This window comes from Calidris pugnax, unplaced genomic scaffold (assembly GCF_001431845.1).
Source record: "Calidris pugnax isolate Ruff unplaced genomic scaffold, ASM143184v1 scaffold44, whole genome shotgun sequence".
In the NCBI taxonomy this organism is placed as follows: Eukaryota; Metazoa; Chordata; class Aves; order Charadriiformes; family Scolopacidae; genus Calidris; species Calidris pugnax.
The window spans coordinates 18,331,795-18,342,323 of NW_015094506.1; the positions used below are offsets into that span (position 1 = coordinate 18,331,795).

Sequence of the window (10,529 nt, forward strand, 5' to 3'; positions counted from 1 at the left end):
TGCTTAGTCGGGCGGGATGGAGTCTCTTCCCAACAGTCTTTGATCCTCACAGAGGGTCATGGTCATAAAAAACAAATCCCTGCCATTGACATCAGCTGTGCAATCAGATCTTGATTCAAAGGATCCATCCACTCCTTTTGAAGACTTTTCCCTTCACCAACCCGATCCATTTGGCCCCCTGTGCCCGTGCCTGGAGTCATGTAGTCATGCTCAATACACTCCAAGTCTCCCCTGGTAGCAGCACTGGTGTCCACCTGGAAGAGCATCAAGGCTGGACATGCCACATCAGTCTCTCCACAGTGTCCCAGATCTGAGCCCCCAGCAAGCAGCAAACCTCCTTAGAAAGCAGTTCAGTCTGTCCTGGTTTGAGTGACAGGATTAATTTCTCTTTCAGTAATTTTACTTTTTAGTAAGGCCTCTTCTATTAACAGGGAAAAACTGCATTTTTAGAAGACTCCAGTGTCTGAATTTGTGGAAATGTTTACTTTATAGCCAGCTGTGGGATGTGGGTTTCAAGGTCTCGGTGTTTTCGGGCCTGGCCAGGTGTGGGGACGAGGAGCTGGCCAACGGAATTATTTCACATCATGAATGTCACATTCAATATAAATTAGAAATTTTGGTGAGCAGCCTCTCCTCTCCTGTGATAGCTGCGATGCTGAGAACTTCTTGACCCAGTGCTGGACCCCTGAGGCCTTCTCTTCCTCCCGCTTGCAGCGTCCAACATTTGCTGTCCACTGCTGGGAGTGCACAGCTTCCTGCTGATAGAATGGGCTGAGTATAAACCTCATATATTTTATATAGGTATCAGGATCAATACTGATTCTTTAGTATTAATAATGTTAATTACTTTGTCTTATTCTATTAAATCTGTTTATATTTCAACCCTCAGGTTTCCTTGCTTTTTTCCCATTTCCCTTTCCTGTGTGGGGAGGGGACACCAGGTGATAGAATAATTGTCTAAATGACAATAAATTGTTGTGGCTTCTTCAAACCATAACAAGGTCGGTACATGGGGGCCTTCATGCCCAAGGACTGCAGCAATATTAATATCCAGCAGGATCTTTTTGATCAAAAGTTTGCTTTGGTTATTGCAGTAAACAGGATTTTAGCATCTTAGAATCCCATCAGTACAAACTCTTCCAGTTGCCCTCAGGGAAGGAAGGGGTATCAGTCCCTGACAGACTGTCCTGAGAAACTCTATCTGGGAACATGCAGAGAAAATGTGAGATGCTGCAGCCGTTGGCCAAAACTCAAAGGTCTTCAGCTATAATATCCTTCCCTTCCCCCTTTCCCCCTCTCAGCTCTAGCCCCAAGCCAAAGACACAGAGGAAACAGTACAGGAGTAAAGAGGGAAAATGATCATTACAAAAAAGTTTTAAATATACACCTTTTCTTATCAATTTACTTAATAGAGCTTGTTCATATCCCTATTTTGACATTCTTTAGACAGCTTTTGCGATGCAGCTGATTAGTCTTTGAATGCCAGCCACTTCAAATACCGTGTTTCGAACTATAATTTTGAAACGCTAAGTTATATAAAACCTTAAATTTTTTTGCTTACTCAAGGTCGATAGCTGCAATTCTTCCCACTCATATTCTGCACTGCTATGTGATGCCAAGGTACCTGCCTTCAGGCAAAAGTGTTCTCCCTGTTGCTGGAGAAAACAAAGATTTAGAAAAATGTATTGAGAAGAGCAAGTAGTCTATATCCATGTCTGTGCTTATTGAAGGTTCACCATCGTGGGAGAAATCAGGCTGCAAAGGAGGAAGGAACTAGCTCTCCTCTACCAGGTCACACTCTGGCTAGAGCTGCTGAGAACGTTTTTTAAAGGGCAAGGTCAGAGGTTAAATTGATAATTGCCAATTCACTGAAGATTAAATTGCTCATCCAAAAGAGTTAGTCTTAGCAAATGTTTCAACCCAAAAAAAGTGCATGGGACAAAAAGTTCAAAAATTGCCAGGGTTTAATAATAAAATGCATGATTTGAGCTTTATCATGATTTTAAATTACAAAATTAGAATGAATGCTAGTAAAGACATAGTGAAAGTAAGGCCTCTTCTATTAACAGGGAAAAACTGCATTTTTAGAAGACTCCAGTGTCTGAATTTGTGGAAATGTTTACTTTATAGCCAGCTGTGGGATGTGGGTTTCAAGGTCTCGGTGTTTTCGGGCCTGGCCAGGTGTGGGGACGAGGAGCTGGCCAACGGAATTATTTCACATCGTGAATGTCACATTCAATATAAATTAGAAATTTTGGTGAGCAGCCTCTCCTCTCCTGTGATAGCTGCGATGCTGAGAACTTCTTGACCCAGTGCTGGACCCCTGAGGCCTTCTCTTCCTCCCGCTTGCAGCGTCCAACATTTGCTGTCCACTGCTGGGAGTGCACAGCTTCCTGCTGATAGAATGGGCTGAGTATAAACCTCATATATTTTATATAGGTATCAGGATCAATACTGATTCTTTAGTATTAATAATGTTAATTACTTTGTCTTATTCTATTAAATCTGTTTATATTTCAACCCTCAGGTTTCCTTGCTTTTTTCCCATTTCCCTTTCCTGTGTGGGGAGGGGACACCAGGTGATAGAATAATTGTCTAAATGACAATAAATTGTTGTGGCTTCTTCAAACCATAACAAGGTCGGTACATGGGGGCCTTCATGCCCAAGGACTGCAGCAATATTAATATCCAGCAGGATCTTTTTGAAATGTTTACTTTATAGCCAGCTGTGGGATGTGGGTTTCAAGGTCTCGGTGTTTTCGGGCCTGGCCAGGTGTGGGGACGAGGAGCTGGCCAACGGAATTATTTCACATCATGAATGTCACATTCAATATAAATTAGAAATTTTGGTGAGCAGCCTCTCCTCTCCTGTGATAGCTGCGATGCTGAGAACTTCTTGACCCAGTGCTGGACCCCTGAGGCCTTCTCTTCCTCCCGCTTGCAGCGTCCAACATTTGCTGTCCACTGCTGGGAGTGCACAGCTTCCTGCTGATAGAATGGGCTGAGTATAAACCTCATATATTTTATATAGGTATCAGGATCAATACTGATTCTTTAGTATTAATAATGTTAATTACTTTGTCTTATTCTATTAAATCTGTTTATATTTCAACCCTCAGGTTTCCTTGCTTTTTTCCCATTTCCCTTTCCTGTGTGGGGAGGGGACACCAGGTGATAGAATAATTGTCTAAATGACAATGTGAGCAGCCTCTCCTCTCCTGTGATAGCTGCGATGCTGAGAACTTCTTGACCCAGTGCTGGACCCCTGAGGCCTTCTCTTCCTCCCGCTTGCAGCGTCCAACATTTGCTGTCCACTGCTGGGAGTGCACAGCTTCCTGCTGATAGAATGGGCTGAGTATAAACCTCATATATTTTATATAGGTATCAGGATCAATACTGATTCTTTAGTATTAATAATGTTAATTACTTTGTCTTATTCTATTAAATCTGTTTATATTTCAACCCTCAGGTTTCCTTGCTTTTTTCCCATTTCCCTTTCCTGTGTGGGGAGGGGACACCAGGTGATAGAATAATTGTCTAAATGACAATAAATTGTTGTGGCTTCTTCAAACCATAACAAGGTCGGTACATGGGGGCCTTCATGCCCAAGGACTGCAGCAATATTAATATCCAGCAGGATCTTTTTGATCAAAAGTTTGCTTTGGTTATTGCAGTAAACAGGATTTTAGCATCTTAGAATCCCATCAGTACAAACTCTTCCAGTTGCCCTCAGGGAAGGAAGGGGTATCAGTCCCTGACAGACTGTCCTGAGAAACTCTATCTGGGAACATGCAGAGAAAATGTGAGATGCTGCAGCCGTTGGCCAAAACTCAAAGGTCTTCAGCTATAATATCCTTCCCTTCCCCCTTTCCCCCTCTCAGCTCTAGCCCCAAGCCAAAGACACAGAGGAAACAGTACAGGAGTAAAGAGGGAAAATGATCATTACAAAAAAGTTTTAAATATACACCTTTTCTTATCAATTTACTTAATAGAGCTTGTTCATATCCCTATTTTGACATTCTTTAGACAGCTTTTGCGATGCAGCTGATTAGTCTTTGAATGCCAGCCACTTCAAATACCGTGTTTCGAACTATAATTTTGAAACGCTAAGTTATATAAAACCTTAAATTTTTTTGCTTACTCAAGGTCGATAGCTGCAATTCTTCCCACTCATATTCTGCACTGCTATGTGATGCCAAGGTACCTGCCTTCAGGCAAAAGTGTTCTCCCTGTTGCTGGAGAAAACAAAGATTTAGAAAAATGTATTGAGAAGAGCAAGTAGTCTATATCCATGTCTGTGCTTATTGAAGGTTCACCATCGTGGGAGAAATCAGGCTGCAAAGGAGGAAGGAACTAGCTCTCCTCTACCAGGTCACACTCTGGCTAGAGCTGCTGAGAACGTTTTTTAAAGGGCAAGGTCAGAGGTTAAATTGATAATTGCCAATTCACTGAAGATTAAATTGCTCATCCAAAAGAGTTAGTCTTAGCAAATGTTTCAACCCAAAAAAAGTGCATGGGACAAAAAGTTCAAAAATTGCCAGGGTTTAATAATAAAATGCATGATTTGAGCTTTATCATGATTTTAAATTACAAAATTAGAATGAATGCTAGTAAAGACATAGTGAAGTGGTGAAAGTCAAAACAAAACAATTGCAGATGATCTAAATGGAATGTTTGGATTTACTCCATCTGTGATTTTTTGGGGGAAAAGAGGAGGGAGGGATTACAGTCTACGAGAAAGGGTTATTGTCTTTTCCTCCCTATTTGGGATGCTGTGCTCTCACATGGCTCAGAACCGTTTCCTGCCCAGTCCTGGGGATGAATATATATCCTGTCCCTGGCAGGGGTGCTACTGTGGGCATTTTTAGCAGTAGGAGGGAGTTCTGGCAGTGGCTAGTACACCCTATTACAGTGAAAAAAACAAACCAACCAAATCAAACCAAACTCCAAACCATTAAATCTGTGAAGGTCAAAGGACCTCCAGTAGCTTCAGGGTGTGAGCTTCCTCCTTGCATGTATAAAGTAACTATGAGAAAGCTGGGCAGCCTCTAGGCAATGTATTATTTACATCCTTATAAGACTATAGCAAAACCCTTGGCTGTAACTACCAAGTTCCATGGCATTTTATTTTATCATGTGAAGTGACCAATAATACTAGAAACGAGGACACCTCTGTATATAGTTTTACTGTCATGATAGAGTTAGATACATTAGGGACACCCACAGGCACTACAAGAGATATAGCTTTTTCTGTTTAATGTCTTTTTTTCTTATGACTTAACTGATTTATATGCATTATAAAAAGATTTGTTCTAATATAGTAATTTAGTAATTTATCAGTTTCCACATACAGCTTCTTTATAAAATCTATTCTACAGTGATATTTCAGTTAGCACAGTTGGTTTTTTTCCAATACAATTATTTCACAGAAACATTAAAAAAATCCAAAAACTGCAGTGAGTTCTAACCTCCAGCAATGACCCTAAAAAGCACCAAGTGCACTCTACTTGAGATTTTAACTTCTGTACTACCTCTAAAGCACTTGTACATCAATTTCTTCATCCGTTTCAATACACCTGTATCATTTACTTTTTCACCCAGTTTATGACTCCCCAGTGCATTCCTAATTTCTTCATCTCTCCCCTAGGTTGGTTTTTTTGTGTGTTTGGTTTGGGTTTGTGTTTTTTTTTCCCTGTTATTTTTGGTTTATACCTTCTGTATCTATGAGGAATCTCTATAATGTAAGACAAGGGTCATGATTTAGCCCCTGAAGAGTTAAAAAAATTGAGAAATGAAAGATGTTGAAGGTTTATTATGTGAAAAAGTATGTAATCACATTTCAGCATTTCACTTTTTCCAAACCATGTCATTTTTCTTTGTCTTTGATTACAGTATGTCAAAGATTCCACATATTGTATTTCTTTAGTTTGCTGGTACCCCTTTGATTGCAGGGTGTCAAAGATTACACATACTGTATTGCTTGAGTTTGCTGGCACCCCTGTCTGCAAATGTGTTCCCTGAAGGAAAATTTGCTCTCATTTCACAAAAGCAGAAGCGAATGCAAAACAGAATCTGTGAGAGGTGTCCATTCAGCTCTACTCAGGAATTTACATGATTTTCCACGTGATAGTTCAGCAGAACTTTCTATGCTGTCCGTGGCACTGTTTATAAACTACAACTTGCTTTCTGGGATGTTGTACTTTCCTTTAGAAAACAAGTAGTTCCTCGAAAAGTAAACAATACGTGGAAGAACTAACAACAGCTCTGCACTGTATCATTCATTGGCTAGCCACGTAATTTGGAATAATCACTCAGTACGAGTTGAAAGAATTGCTATTTGCCACAAGAAAGCAATTCAGTCTTTTAAAAGGCATACTCTGGATTCACTGTTTTCATTATGTACTGGTAACCCAGTACTTCCACACAGGATTTCACCACGGTTTGAACCTGTACTGAGGAAAAGGCATCTCTTTGTGGCACTCAGGGAACTTGGGCTTTTTACTCTGTAAACAGTTCAGTGAGGGCGTTCTCATTTTCAGTGACTGATGATAACTTCCATAGTGACTGTAATTCAGCCAGCTACCACAGACAGAAGCAGACAAGGAGCACTCATATCATTCCTCACCGTAACTCAGTGCTCACAGGAGGAGCGCTGCCAACAGACTTCAGGAGAGGGTAACCTTGGGCAATCAGTGCTTCGGAAAACAGTCAGGGGTGAGCTGACCTGCAATCAGCTATGGACAGAAGAGAACGTGTGGTCATTGCTTTTCATACATCACAGGTTTGCAATGCTGAGTCCCGTAAAACTGAGCACTTGGTAGGTGCCAAGCATGCCTGGTACTCTGAAGGGGTGTCTAGGTGTTCCTGTAAGCAGATCCAGGCCCATACTAAGGACCTTTTTGCATTTTTAGTACAAAAGGGACTGAAAGCAGCTTAAACGTTCAATGAATTGCCTGTCACAGAGGAGTTCATGATCCAAAGTAAGCATGCCAAGCTCCATGACCTACACATTTTGCTAAGCTAAAGCACTGTCGCTTTAGATTAGCTGTAGCTTGAACGCAGCTCCAGCATGCAGACTGCACGCTGTGCTCAGGAAGATGGAGCCCACATGTGAGTGCTGAACCCATTTGTTGCAACAGGCTGTTCCAGGAATACTGGCTTAGCTTTCTGCAACAGCTTCAGCGCCTGACCTTCCTCAGCCCCCTCCAAGTACAAACCTAGGCCTGTGCTCCAGCCCGTGGCTTCTGCCTGGAGACAGCCCCTGCCTGAGCCTCCCTCCACAGCCAACGTGCACGTCAGTGATGCAAGCTGCGGGGAGAGGGACTCAGAAGTGATAGCTGATAAGACCTCTGCACTCAAGGGAGAGGTCAGATTCCCTGATATTTAACAGCTCCACGAGTCAGACACTAAACTAGCATGTGAGTGACCCAGTTCCAACTCTTCTTCCTCTGATTTGGAGCAGTGATTTGACCGTCCCCAGGAGACTTGCCCTAGCTTCTGTGCCATAGGGCAGTTCTCCTAGTGTTTCTCAGCAAAGCTCTTCCAGCTTGGAGAAAACACTGTGTCTCTCTGCACGTTCAGTGACCACATCTGCACATTTCTTACACACATGTTTTAAGGCTTTTAAAAAAGCTTCAAGATGTTATATTGTGAAAAATAACACAACTTTATGAGGAAAATATACCTGTGCCAGTGTCTAATGCATTCTCAGGTGATTGATTCCCATTATTCAAAAAATGGTGTTAGTTTGACTTCCTGTGAATACCCAGGCAGTACTCCAACTATGCAGCCAGATTGAAACTAGAAGTTGCAGAGGATGCTTTAAAGCACGGGAAACACGCAGGAGGATGAAAATTCAAAGCAAAGAAAAATAAACAGGTCATTAAAGCTCAAATACAGGCTTAATTCCAACTCAAGTCTAACTTTAAAGTTTCTTATTGTCAGGACTGCACAGATGCCGGGATATGTTGAAACGTTTTGACAGCAAAATAACCCGAACTAAAAAGCTTGCATGTGTATAGCATTCGGGTATTGTAAGAAACAGGCTTGCCATGTGGTGCCACATGGAAGCAGGACTGGTGTCCCTGTGTCCTCCCCCTTGTCTTCTTCTACTTAGTTGTTCACAGAAACTGCTTCTTATTGAAAATAAGTTTTATTTATTGAAAAATGTTTCCGTTGTCCTTCAAAAGCTGGTAAAGAGCGCTAGTGTAAGGGCTTGGGTTTTATTTTGTCTCATGAGAAGGTGTTCACTTACTCGACTAATACAAAACCCCTAGAAGACATCTGCGAATTTTGGATTAAAAGGCTTCAATCTAGAAGTTAAAGTTTCCAGCTTAGACCTGTCCCCACTCTTTGGCCCCTGCTGTTGACTAGTTTGCTCTCCGCTCAACACTGCCGGCTTCTGCACCACATCTCCCTTCTTCCATACATCACTCCTCTCTAGGGGTCACTGGGTCTCGCCTTAGGGTTCAGCATGTCAGGAGGTGAGGTGGCAGCTGCGGAAGGACAGGCAGGGCTCGCCGCCGCCTCGTGAATCCCTTGTTTACAGATGACTGCCACTTTAGCTGATTGCATAAAGGGAACGCCTGCAATAGCAGACAATTGGTATTGCAATAAAAAACAATCGATCGCTCATTTTTATCAAATGCTTTCTGTATACCTCTGCTCTTTTCATACTCCCAAGCACTGGACAAATCAGACAAACCAAAAAATTAGCAACTAGTACAATTTTAAAAGCTGAGGGCTACAAGGGGGCTACAGGCACTTTCATTTTAGAATCGCATAACATCTCCATCCCTGTTTGTTTCTCCCTAATTCTTATCCCTCGGACTACACTGTGCAACCTTTGCCTGGATCCCTTTTTTGCCTCCTTACACTTTCACTATTTCCAGCTATTTTAAATTGTACATTATAAAAAAAAAGCCCACCTCCCACAATGCAGTGTGCTGGGGAACAGGGCATCCTTAAGTTCCCTGCATAAACCTCTGTCTTGCAGATGGGATTTCTCTACCACAAAGCTTTTGAGGGCTGAGATTTTACTGGCATACACTGGAACAAAACTGGTGTGGCATTGTACAGTGAAGTACAGGACCCTTTATCCTCTGCTTGTTCTTAACATAGATTGCCTTGCAGGTACTAGGCAGATCCAACACTTTTTCATCTTCTTTTGTTTTCTGCTGTCATTTCTATTATTTAAATAGCTATATTTAGACTGCAGATTGCTTTAGACAAGTAGATGCAAGAATTTAGTGAAATGTAGAGAATACACATTAAATATCTGCTAAGTAACCTCCGTAAACAGCTCTTAAGCCATCATACGGTGTGTCTTGTCCATCCCACCTGCCTCCAATAATGTTTGAAATCATGGGCTCATTCCAGCCAAGGGGAGCTAAAAGTCCAAAAGACATTTACAGTTCTGTAAGTCTAGTGTAGATCACAGATGTCTTCTCAAGTGTGCTCCACGCGATTACTCAAGACCGAGTGCATGGGAGAGAAACCCTAGGAAGGAATGAGCTGTATGAAAGGTTTCACTCGGAGCTTGCAGTCAGGCACAAGAGATGTTTGTAGGAAACCAGGCTGCTTAGGTCTCAGGCAGGCAGGTACGGCAAGTTAAAATGGGAGGGCTGAAGCTGTTGCTGCCTCTGGCTGTCCACCCTGGCCAAGGCAGGTACAATCGAAACTCTGATGAAACAGTGTTTGAACCACCATGGTTTTCAGCCAGGACTTTTCAGGTGAGGTGGTGCCGACTGTGGTTTTATGGTACCTGTAGCCTTTGTGAACAGAGTTTGCGTAAGTCTGTACCTATCTGAAGAGACTGCTGCTATTTTCTCTCTGGTGCCTTCCGAAGCCGCCCCAGCTCAGGTTAAAAGTGGCACTAGAGTGGTCAGGGTAGCACTACCCCCCGACTCCCCAGCAGGTCCGCCCTCGCCACCCTCCCGCCGGGCAGGAGGCGCTTTTCTGCGCCATGGTGCGGCCCACGGCGCGGGGGGAACACCCTGGGGGATGTGGCACGGTTCTCGCCAGGCCCGGTGGCTTTGCGGTCAGGCCGGCGGTCAGGCCGCCACCCAGGCGCGGGGCACCGGCGCGCCTTTCCCCTCGGCGAGGACGAGCAATCGGCCACAGCTACGTGAGAGGACGCACGTCCCGGGGGACGGACGCAACCGGGCCTTCCTTTCCCTTCCCGTCCCGTCCCGTCCCGGCGCGGTGAGGCGGCACCGGCCCAGCGGGTAAAGGGCGCCCGGGCAGGGCCCCACCGCCTGGGCCAACGGGCCGCCGCGCGCCCGAGGCGGGGCGGGCGGTGCGCGCGCGCGCGTTGCCAGGAGACGCGGGGCGCGCGGGGGGGGGGGAAGAGGTGGGGGGGGGGGGGGGGGGGGGGGGGGGTACCAGCAGCCAAAGGTCTCCCGAGAACTGTAAAAGTCATTGGGAAAGGTGTCTCTTCCGGTTTTTTGTTTTGTTTTTTTGCTTAGAATGCACCGCATCCCCTCTGCTAGAATATAAAGAAAAAAAGGGTTTTTATACAGCAGTACAAG

General features: G+C 43.9%; 1 long non-coding RNA gene across 1 annotated transcript; it reads right to left on the minus strand.

Annotated features, from left to right (window-relative positions):
• Positions 1–3,202: 3,202 nt before the first annotated feature.
• Positions 3,203–6,755, minus strand: LOC106901188. Its single transcript, XR_001414271.1, has 3 exons — positions 6,626–6,755; positions 4,142–4,235; positions 3,203–3,338 (listed from the first exon to the last, which is right to left on the minus strand). It is a non-coding gene; the product is annotated as an uncharacterized LOC106901188 (long non-coding RNA).
• Between the last annotated feature and the right edge of the window lie 3,774 nt (positions 6,756–10,529).